The 12,334-nt window shown below is 35.6% G+C and overlaps 1 protein-coding gene and 1 long non-coding RNA gene across 2 annotated transcripts in view; both read right to left on the bottom strand.

The window, feature by feature from the left end:
* Positions 1 to 10,505, bottom strand: part of LOC141555397 (uncharacterized) — a 64,963-nt gene extending 54,458 nt beyond the window's left edge. The window contains exon 1 of the long non-coding RNA XR_012486179.1: positions 9,900 to 10,505. This is a non-coding gene — a long non-coding RNA (uncharacterized LOC141555397). The remainder of the gene's footprint in view (positions 1 to 9,899) is intronic.
* The window catches only part of LOC141552713 (cadherin-13-like), a 313,423-nt gene that overhangs the window by 283,840 nt on the left and 17,249 nt on the right, over positions 1 to 12,334 (bottom strand). The window lies entirely within an intron of this gene.

Below are 12,334 nucleotides of genomic sequence, written 5' to 3'. Positions count from 1 at the left end.
TCTCAATCTTTTTTTAAGTCTAGACAATCAATAATACAATAAAACATCCTAATTTGGACTATTTGCATATTTTCAAGATATAAATGTTCATAGTGAAAATTTTATCCTTGGTTTGCAAGCCAGGTCAAATTAGTTATAGCATACCAAGGTTTATAGTAAACCCTTTATTTAATTAAACCATTTAAATCCTCTACTAGTACATAATAAATCATGGGTCACAACAGTATTTCAACAGATGGAACCAATTTGCCCAATCATTGAGAAGCAGTGACCTGGCTTCCTCTGAGCATTTTCTTTTATTTGTCCCTGGTCATTTAGTTACCAGCTGTTTTGAACACAAACCTGTCCTGAAGGGACTTCTTCCTATTTGAGGAGATTGCTAAGGTCATTTTGCACAGGGGCCAGAAACTGCTGATGATTATTCCCTTCAGCCAGATATAATCTTCGGATACTTTTAACTCTTGTTCTTGTTCAGAAGCATTCAGAGCAGGATAATGATGCTTTCAAACAACCACTTATCCTATATTTGAAAAGTCTAGTTCTTCCTGTTAAAAAGATCTAGATAAATAATTCCACCAAATCTAACTACTATAGGATATCAACAGAGGCTAAACTTTAACTGGTCAATTATTTACCACTGAGTTCCTCAAGAAGATCTATCAACTACATACAGCTTTATCCTCAGGTCAGGTACTTTTCTCAAATGCATACCCTTCTAGTGACATTTATCAAGAATCTCCCTGAATAAATGAGGAAAGAAATCTTTAACTTACCCATCAGTGACAAATACCGTGCTTGAATCTCCCAAGCAGAAAGTTATACTTTTCATGTTTTTTTAAAAGCTAAGCTTTCTGACCTCTGCCTGTGTACCGTCTACAATGCTTTGAATATACTAACCCTTGGTTGATGGATTTCTTCCCTCCTAATTCCACAGAGAGCCATAACACAATAACTGAAAGTTCTTTCTCTGTCTATCACCTCTACATTAGAAGGAACATGAGGGAGGCCATATTCCCTCTGCAAAAAAATGATACCACTCCTGCCTCTGGTCCAAAGCCAGAGAAAATGGGTTAAAGTAAACTAGAGTTACACCTCTAGTGCTATAAATTTGTTTCAGGTTTGGTATTCTAACTTTTGACACTGTTTTAATTGTTCTTTCTTCCTTCTTTAAAAGTTATCTAAATCCCTTCATTCACCCATCCTATCATTCACCCATAGTAACCTAACAGCCTCCTGATTAGTTTGATTCTGAAAAGTCTGAACACTCTCCTCTATCTGATCCATCATTGGCAGAGCTGTCAATTTCTAAAACACAGATCTGAGCAGTTATCTCACAAAGTCTAATGATTTTCTGTTAATCTAGACCAAAATACAAATTAGTCTTTTTGGCGTATAAAGTCCTTTCCTCTCTAACCTCCAACTTATTTTTCCAGATTTATTGTTGTTGTATAGTCATTTTTCAATCACGTCCAACCCTTCATGATCTCATTTAGGGTTTTCTTGGCAAAGATAGTAAAGTGAGTTGCTATTTCTTTCTCCAGCTCATTTTACTGATGAAGAAACTGAGGCAAACTGGGTTAAGTGACTTGCCCAGGGTCACATAGCTAGGAAGTGCCTAACTCGGAATTTGAACTAAGGAAGAGGAGTCTTCCTGACTCCTGGCCCAGTACTTTATCCTCTGCAGCACCACAACAGTTTTTCCCTCTGGCTCCCACTGACTTTTCCAGCTTTATAATATATTAATTACCCTCTTTCATGATCTCTTTAAGTCAAGCCACCTTGACCCTCTTTTCCTCAAAAGTGTCACTTCATCTACCATTTTGTTTGGTACTGTTTGTCACCCAAGCCTGGAATAGACTGCTTTCTCATCTCCTTCTTTGGGATTCCTAGATCCTTTCAAAATTCAGCTCAAGCACCATCTTGTATGGTAGGACCTTTCTGAGGTTTCTAATTGTTACTGTCTTCTCTTTTATTCAGAAATTATATTGTGTCTAAACACATTTACATTTCTCTTAAATATACTTGTATTGTTGTGCCACAGTTCTCTTTTAATGTCCTGACCCAATTTCCCTAATTGTCCTATTCAGTTACTCTGCCTCAGGTTATAACCATTCCCTCTTAATGTTTGATGGGATAAAGATCTTTATCCATTTTAGACATCATTAGAATATCAGAAGCCTCTCCAGTACTTCCCATTATGTCATCCTAGGTGCTTCCCCTCCATTAGATCTTCCCCATCCAGGTACTTCCCCCATTATGTCATTGTTCTTGTTACCCTATAAAAGAATCCTGTATCTGATATTCAGGGCTGGATTCTTTGAGACAATAGAGTAACAAGAATCCAAAGGGTTGCAGGGGAGCCAAACCTCTCCATTTGGTTCCCTGAATTCCGAACCTGCCACTAGACCTTATCATTTAACTCCCTGACCACCAGAAACCCTAATTTTATTTTGGTTCCCAAAATCTAAACCTCATCAGTTTCAGACACTTCCTAGCTGTGTGACCCTGGGCAAGTCACTTAATATCCCAATTGCTTCAGCAAAAAATAAATAAATAAATAAGGGGAGGCCTTATGGTCAATGCTGTAATTATCATAGTGATCTTGTTGTTATATTAATTTTCTTATACCTCAGTTTCCACATCTAGAATATGAACACATTAGCCTGAATGATCTCTAAAGTGTCTTCTAGCAATAAAATAGTTATCATATTTTACACAATGAAAGTCCCACAGATGTATACAACTCTGGAATAAGTCAGGAGATAACTGTAAGAAGGATAAATGTATATTCATTTTCTAGGACTCACTTTGCAATGCAAACTGGTCACAGGCTCTCTATGATAATCTCTGTGCTCCAGGGGAATCCTCACTCATGCATTGTCAAATGAAATAATGAAAGTACTTTGTAAGCTTTAAATTGCTATACAAATGGAAGTTTACAGTTGTCCAGAATGCTGACACAAATTGGCAGGACCTCCTCTCACTCTACTTTCCCTCCTAAAGTATCAAAGATGATATAAGAACCTCACCTTGTGATAATTAAGCTCTTGGCTATAATTTTACAGGTTTTGTATCAGGTTTTGGTTTGTAATACTGGGACAGTAGGAGGGAAAATTTTGTCAACCCCATCCCTGTTAAGATATAATTGTAGAGTATGTAAGCTGAATTTCAGATGTGACTTTTGGAAATAGTTCTCATTAAACTGCAGTCAGCCACATACCCTAACACTGATTTCACATTTATAGCATGCCTAGTTCTGAAAGAATTTGTGTGGTAAGGAAATGGTAAGGGTTCACCATTTAATAAAAAAGCTGGAGAGAGCTCTAGAGAAAAACAAAGTTTATTGTACATTCTCGAGAGAAGGGCGTCCCACCCTTCGAGCAGACAATGGAAGAGAGGAAGTGCCTTCTGTGGGCAGGACAGCCCCTTTAATCCCTAACGCAAAACACCCCCTCCCACCACTGACCCTCATCCTCATTGGCTGAGAGTCTCACATTCTAAACTCGAGATCTGCCCATGAAATTGAACTTGACCAATAAGTACATAGTTGCCCATATTTGGCTGAAATAGGGAGATGATATCATGGGAGGGGAACGCAATTATGCCCTTGACTCCATGTTTAGAGTTCTTCAGGCCTACTCAAACTCTGAAGTAAATGAAGCCTTACTTGATTTTCACAACTGTCTTGAAAGATCTCACCTCATCTCATTCAAACTTTACCTCCACAAAAGTATGTTTAGCTATTAAACATCAGATAGAAAATTGATGATGATTATTGCAGCTTCATTTTTGAAAAAGACCAATGACATCACAGAGTAATGTCTGGACTTCCCTATGAATTGGATTTAAGGGAGGCCGAGTTGCACAAAGTTGTCAGCCTTGCTCTCTACTAGTAAGAGAATTCCAATGACAAGACAAAAAGCAGGACAATGACTATAATGCTGGAGAAACTGAGGTGAGATAGAGGTTAGAGAGTTATAATAATTTAATTTATTGGTGAGTAAGTCAATTGACTGGATTGGACTCTCGTCTCCAAGTATCCAGTGCTGAATGTGGGATGTAGAGATTCTTTTTAGGGAGTCAGAAACAATAACATAATGGGGAGCGGATGGGGTGACATAATGGGGAGGCATCTGAGATGGGAAGGTTATCTGATATTCTGATGGGGAAAGGTATCTGATATTCTAATAGATTGGGATGGGGAGCAGCATCTGATATTCTAAAATATAAGATCTTTTATCCTTATTAATTATTCTGATGATCAAGAGGGAAGGATGGTATGAGAGCCTGAGGTTTGGAGCAGGATGACTGAGGTAGGGCTGTTCAAGGAGACTGTGGCATTACATGACAATGTCCCAGTGTCTGATCAAGTAGTCAGTGTACCACAGCACCTGTTCCAGTCACTTTCATGGTGATTAGAACAAATTGTTCTTATTTGGAGTGGGGAATTTGCTGTGGGAAGTCTTCACATTCTAGGAGTATCCATTCCCTTAATCACTCCAGGCTAGTTGGTCACTTGAACCTGATTTATCCTGTCTGTCTAGATGGTTTTACCAGGGTGTGGTCACCATGAATACTACAGCTTTCTGGAGCCACAAGTGAGAATTGAAAGATAGATGAACACCAAAGGTGGTTGAGCAAGTCCTAGCCCCAGAGATGCTAGTCTTCCCTGAATACTCTGTGATTAGAAGAATTATGTAAGCACAGAACTGGAAGTCAATCAGGAAATATAAGTTCTGACACTTAATAGCTAATTATCTCAGCTAAGTCTTATTCTTTCCATGAACTTCCCTCAATCCCTCCGAAATTTGCTCCTGATAATTTTAAGGTCATTTCCAACTCAAATATTCTATAAATCTAGGAGATAAAGCAAATAGATGCAAAGGGAGAAATATTAAAGATAAAATTGATAGGGACTGAATAAAGAACTCAGGTGATAGGAAGTATGCAACTGGAGAGAACCAGAATTTTATTGCCTGGGCTGTTTCCAGAGGCGAGCAAAGAGGAGCACTGTTAGAATTACCTTGACCTTAAGTGGGGCTTTTGTTTTTAAGTAAACCTTCTGTTCTTTATTAAATACCATGGATTGGAAATCATTATAACTCCAGTTTCTGTATCCAATCAAAAAGCAAAGATATGAAATTATGCCCTCCCCCATTTCTCAAGATAATAATTGCCTTGTAAAAAAAAAAAATAAAACAAAACTTATTTGTACTTCCCTAACTCCCTTTTGGTGTTAACTCACCAGTCAATGGGGTAACCCTCACTTGTTATTTCTCAGAGTATCTTTCTGCTGATTATGGCTAACTCCTTTTTAGAGTTAGTCTACTTACTAAGTATCCCAATGGCTAAATCCCTAAATTCTTTTTAAGGTTAGTTCACTTTGTGGATTCAAGAATTCCTTAGGAAACTTCCTTAATGGGATCTTCCTCCTGTTTAATTGTGAGTTCTCTAGGGATTGCTGATTGTTGATTGTTAAAACCCCCTTTTTCTTTGCTAAAAATCATTATGGATTTAGCCCATTGTTCGTGTAATAAAATTTTTGTCTCTTAATTTGGAGAAAGCCTAAGTCTAGAAATTCTTTTGAGATACTTCATGATACCAACCCATAACTTTTGAGGTAAAACGCCATATCCCAACATTTGGTGGTCTAATTCCATCATTTAGTAGTCCTTTATAGGGAGAGTCTGACTGTACTTTCTACCCCATCAAAATGAACAGAGGAAAAAAAAAAAAAAAGAAAAGAAAAAGAAAAGAAAAAGAAACCAAAGATGAATACTATCCAGTCACTGATAGCCAATACTTCTAAGCAGCATGGAGGAAATAGTGCTTACAAGGGGAAAGAACACTGGAAGCAGAATCAAGAGACCTTTATAAAAATCTCACCTTTGTCTCTTGCTATCTACATGAACTAGAGGAAGCCATTTCATGGATATGGACTTCTGTTTCCTTACCAGGAAAATGAAAGAAAGGATTGGAATATAAAAAAAAACTTTCCTAACTCCCCTTAATTCTAATGGTTTTCCTCTTGTTGCTTATCTCCAATTTATCCCATGTATAGATTGTTTGCATATTGTTATTTGCATTCTTTGTTCCCCATGAGATCATGTACTTTCTTTAAGAGTAAAACCTTTCTTTTGCTTTTTTGAATCCCCAATGCTTATTGCCATAAATGATTCATAATAAGTCTTTAATATATATCTGATTGACTTTCATATTGAGGTTAAATGACTGACAATCACATTGCAACCCTCAATCTATCTTTGTATGAATAAAGGCCCCCTACATTTAAGGGGATCTTGGATACAGGACCATCATTTTGTCCTTATAAGCATTAGCAACACAATATATTAGTTTAATTGTTGTGCCACAGTTTCCTTTTATTGTTCTGCCTCAGTTTCCCTAAATTATCCTGTCTCAGTTTCCCTAAATTGTTCTGCCTCAGTTTCCCTTAATTGTTCTGCCTCAGTTTCCCTTAATTGTTCTGCCTCAATCCCCCTGGTTGCAGACTTCTCAATCCTGTTCATTAGGACTGAGATAATTAGGGCTGTGGAGATCTAGCTACTCTGACATTCCAAAAGAATCATAAAACTCTAGGTGTCCTATCTCAGATACCTAATTGTCATCCTCTATCTCTATCTCTCCATACTTCCTGTCTCTAGCTAAATACCTCCTTCACTCCCAATTTATCAGAATTTATGTTTCTCACTCCCCAACCTGTCAGAACCGGATTTATGATCCATTCCTGAAAATTCCCACTCATTGGTGCTCGGACTCCACCTCTTGCCTTTTTCTCCCCTGATCCATAGAGCCCTATAAAAATCATTGAATCTCACATTCCATGCTGAATACTTTGAGACCCGAATCCCATTTAGTCTGCTGGGGTCAATGTGGATTCTGTTTGCCCCCAGACAATCTCTCCCTCTCAGAAATTCAAATATAATATTAAAAATTCTCTAATCTCTATCTTGCCTTAGTTTGTCCTGCATTACATAATCACTACAGGATTACAGAATATAGGCTGGTTTTGTTTCTATGAAGATAAAAAACCTTTTGATTGATTGCTGGGCTCTTTTCACTTTGGCTGTCTTAGAATAAAGAGTATAAATCTCTAAGAGTCTGTATTCCTCATATCACTAAATTAGCTACCACCATGCAGCCTGAGATCCCATGGCCTTGTTGTTGCTTCTTTTCCTAGTCTAGTGTTTACTAATCTTAAGTGAAAAAAAATGCTAAAATAAAAATGCTGTGGCCCTGTAAGATCCTAAGGGTGAGGGGATCAAACCACAATCTGGAAGCTGGGACCCAAGTCAGATTTTTGAGGACAACTGAGTCAGATGAGAAGGAAAGTTTTGAGATCTGCTTGACCCAGTTTAGATATGGATTAAAGGCATCCAAGAGAATACTATGGTATTCCATACATCAGCATTTAGAAGTCAATTTGGGCAAAGGTTATATAGAATTGCTTTTTGAATTTGCTCTGCCCAGGGAAGAGTTGGCAAAGAAGTAATTGTGCCCTTAGTGTTGGAAAAAAATGTTCATATTTTGTTTTTCTATATTCTTAGTAAATATCCTTTTATGAAAGCTAATTGATATTAATTGACTAAAGTATGCTAGGGCATAGTTCTTTCCAGGACAGATAAAATACACCAGATAGAGAGGGGCTCACACCTTTAGCATTTGCAAAGAATCATCTGACTCTTTCAGGTTTTCTCTGGAACTCTGCTGGGGAGATATAGCTTTGTTTAGGGACTCAGTTCATCAATAAGTGTTGTAGAAAAGATCTGGTCTTATCTGGCTTACATATAGTAGAAGAAAGATTCAGTTCTATTTTTTTTCTGTTCTTTCAACACTAGTTTCTGGCATAGTGTTTTGTAACATAATAGGCTCTCAGTATATGTTTGTTTTTTAAATCCAAATTTTTCAGATGAGAAAATTAAGACTTATGGAGACTTAAGTGGTGATATACCTAGAAAGTATTAGAAGTTAACAGTTTAAACAATGTACCTTTTTATGACATCTACCTACCTTTCTAAAGATATTTAGATACCTAAACATTTAGATGGTATTTCCAGGTGAACACTTTAAGCAGAAGCTAAACCCCCAAACATTTGAGAGGGAGGTTTTGAAAGGGAAATTTCTGTATTGAGTGGGAAGCTTTACTACAATGCCCTCCAAGGTCATTACTAATGGTGTGATTCAATGGAAATTATAAATATGTGAAAATGGAAATTTTGTGGTTTCCATAATCATATAACTAGGTTTCTGTGGAAATTTTTCTTATGGGGAAGGCTCACAATTCTGTGCCATCACAGAATTTTTGTTTTGACTGGTTTTGACTCTGAAAAAATCAAATAACTTTGTCTTCTACTATATATAAGATATTTTGTATTTTGTGTTAATGCAAATAAAAGAAAAATTATAAATACTTTTGTTTAATATGGTTTTAACATACCTAACATATGTAGTGAGGTAAGAATTTTTTGTTGTTAAGTTGTTTCAATCATTTCTGGCTCTTGGTGATCCCCATTGACTTTTTCTTGCAAAGAAACTGGAGTGGTTTGCCTTGTCTCTTTCTATCCACATTTATCTACAAATAAATAACTGAAGCAAGCAGGGTTAAGTGACTTTCTCAGAGTCAGCAACTAGTAAGTGTCTAAGACAGGATTTGAACTCATGAGACGAATCTTCCTGATTCCAAACCTAGTTCTCTCTCTGTGTGTATATATATATATATATATATATATATATATATATATATACTGTACTACCTAGCTGCCCATGATAAGAACAGTACACAAAAAATAAATAAAATGTGATGATCACTATCTTATCCATAAATCTAAAATATATTAGACCTTGAATTCACAAAGGATTCAACAAAATGACTGCTCAGACTGAAATTCTTCTGGCTCTCCCATTATGTTGCTATCTTAAACAATCACTGTGCTATGAATCTTTATGGCAAATAATATTGTACTAGTAGACTAAAAACAATGAAGACCACTAAATTAGGAGTTAGGGATAATGATTAGTATCTACCACACAAGATTAGCAAGACAGTCAAATGAGATAATGTACTCAAGATACTTTGCAAGATATAATACTCAATATAAATGTCAATATCATTACTATTTAAGAAGTAAAAAACCCAACACATATAAGTTCATCTGGAGAAAAGAAATAAAATTTTAGAGAAGATAACCTTTGGAGGCAAACTTAACAATCTATTCCATTACTGACATTTCTTAACTGAGACCTTCACTGTCTTAAGTTTTAATTAGAGTATTTGACCTACTACAAATTATAATGAGTGGCAGGGAGTTGAACATCCCCAAAACATTCATTTCAAATATATGGGCCATTATAACTGCAAACAGGAAAAAGGGCAAAGACCTAGATCCTATGGTTTAGTGATGATGTTCCTCAATGGACATTATAAATGCCATGCTTTAAACTTATAACAAATATCTCTCAACAGCCCCATTTAATACCTACAGGTCAGAAGTACTAAGTACTATTCTCTATTCTATTCTATTTATGTCATAATTAGGCATTTTTCCTGTGAATTTTCACATGGTCTACCAATTTAAATTTTGATTTATAAATATATTTTATTATTGACAGATTTCAAAACATTGAAACATTAATGTTGCTTTTAAATTCCCTGTGGAAATTTTATTAACAAAGATTGGATCCATTAGTCAACCAAACTGGTAGTAATATAATAAGTAAACCAATAGACATTTCATCTGTTTACATGGATCAAATAAAAGAAGTGTAAAAGATTTAGAAAAATGACTGAAGTGGAAACCTTTTGTTCAATTTATAGATCAGGCTAAGACATGAATTTGTGGTAGTCTGCTATGAAACAGTCCCACCAAGCACCTCAAACTTACCTGCTTCAATATGAATTCATTATATTTCCTTACTAAATCTGTTCTTCATCTCAATTTCCTTATGTTTGAGGGATCCATCAATCTTCCAGGCATTTGAGATATCAAACTAAGGTTCATCTGTCTACTGTATTCCCTAAACTTCTCAGTCTCCTTTGCTGGATTGTGATTCAGGTCACACTCACTAACCATGATTGTTTCCCAAAAGTCTGTCTTCTCTCCCTCATCTTTTCATTTCTTCTTCATTTTTGTTATTTTACTATCTCATATAATCAGCTCCTGTGGATTCAATTATAATCCCTATGTAGATGATTTCCACATCTATTTATTTAGCTCTAGCTTTTCTTCTGAATTCTACTTTCTCATCACCAGTTTCCTCTTTGGAAATCTCAAACTAAAAGTCCCACAAGAATACTACATTCAGCATGCAGACAACAGAATTCATTAATTTTCCCTCAGGATGCTCATATCTTCTCTTTTCCTTGTTATTATTGAGAGCCCCACCATTCTTCTAGTAGCCTGTATTTACAACTTCAATAACATCCTAGAATGTTTTCTTGAACTCACTCCGTATATCCAATCTCTTGGCAGGTCTTATTGTTTCTACCATACCATGTGTTCCTTTCTCTTTCCTCATATAACAATCTAAGTAAAGCCATTCTATTACTTCATACCTACACTATTGTGACTGCCTTCTTATTGGCCTTCCTGTTTCAAGTCTCTCCTCACTCTTATTCATGCTGCAGCCAAGTATCAAAGTGAAACTCTTAAATTTCAGTTCTGATCATGTTAGCTCTGAACTCAGGTAATTTCCAGTGGCTACATTTTAGGTCCAGAATCAAATATAAATTCTTTGTTTCATATTCCTTTACAACCTCATCTGTCCCTAGCTTTCCAATTTTGTTTTGTTTTGTTTTTAGATTTCACTGTTCTCCATGGACTCTATGATGCTGCAACCCTGGCTTTCTTGCTACTCCCCACATAAAACATTACCATTTCTGACTGTATACTTTTTTCTGGCTTCCTCTTACTAATTCCCCATCACTATTCCCTCTATGACTAGAATTCTCTACTTCACCATCTCTGTGTTGTGATTTCCCTGGCTTCCTTCAATACTCATCTCAAATCTCACTTTCAGAAGGAAACTTTTCTTGTCCCTTACTCCAGTACCTTCTGGTGCCTTCTTTCTGAGATTATCTTAAATTCATGATATATATATATATATATATATATATATATATATATATATATATATATATATGTATATATATATATATATGTCATTTATACATATTTATTTGCATATTGTCTCCCCCTTTAGAATGTGTGCTTCTTGAGAGAATGGATAGTTTATGTTTGTTTGTTTTGTTTTGTTTTGTTTAGGTATCCTCAGCACAGATTCTGTAACACAGAGAACCTTTAATAAATGTTTTTTTCACAGACTGGTCTATTGATGCTAATGGCATAGTATCTATCTCATCCATCTACACCCATTACTCCACTTACACAGACTTCAATATAGTTCATACCCTTGCTACTTATTACTTACTTATTACTTATTATAATTACAACCTTTAAATTGGTCATTCAACTTCTATTCTCTCTCATCTCTACTCTTCCCCATGTATTCTAAACAAAAAAATTCAGTGATGTCTCTGGCACCTTGAAGAACGGAAAATAAATTCTTAATCCTGCAACTAAAGGCTCTTTTTTTTTTCTGGTTCTAATTTACCTTCCATTCTTATTCACATATATGTGTGTCTGTATACATGCATTTATGTATATATGTATATAGACATAAATACCTAAATATGTATATGTGTGTACAGAGGTATATGCAGAACTACTAGTGACTCCAAAAATCTTACTTCATGCTACACTTCATAAGGACAAAAGACTTTTTATTCTACAAATGTCATATCTCCTTATTGAACTTTTTCCCTTCAAATTCCTTTACCTTCATGAAGTTTTCTTTGACCCTTTGAGTTTACAATGATCTCTTCCTCCTTATAATACCTAGTTTAAACTTCATGTTTCCTTTTATTAAATTCTACTTTTCAATATGATTATATGCAAGTTCCTTCAGGAATATTTTGTACTGTTAGCTTATTTGATGAAATATCTTCCTCTCCTTCCCATATACACTTTTCTTCTAAATTCAGATAAATACTTTTGTGTTTCCTGTTGCAGAACATTCATCCTTCATTAAAAAAAAAAATCAGCAATAGTGATCATCATCTGCAGACACAGAGTATCTGAATTATAACTAGACCCTTAACAAAGTGTCTAGTGGTATCCTTGGAGTAAGGGAGGGGGAAAAAAACCTTGCAAGATAATGAGCTGCATGATAGAATAAGATCAGAAATGAAGAGCCATAGGTTCAGTGTTGGTTGAATGAACAAATCCAAAGAGTACTAATTAGTGAATGTTTGTCAAAA

Source organism: Sminthopsis crassicaudata, chromosome 2, assembly GCF_048593235.1.
Source record: "Sminthopsis crassicaudata isolate SCR6 chromosome 2, ASM4859323v1, whole genome shotgun sequence".
In the NCBI taxonomy this organism is placed as follows: Eukaryota; Metazoa; Chordata; class Mammalia; order Dasyuromorphia; family Dasyuridae; genus Sminthopsis; species Sminthopsis crassicaudata.
Note: the sequence above shows the minus strand (reverse complement) of the source record. Positions and strands in the feature narration are given on the sequence as shown.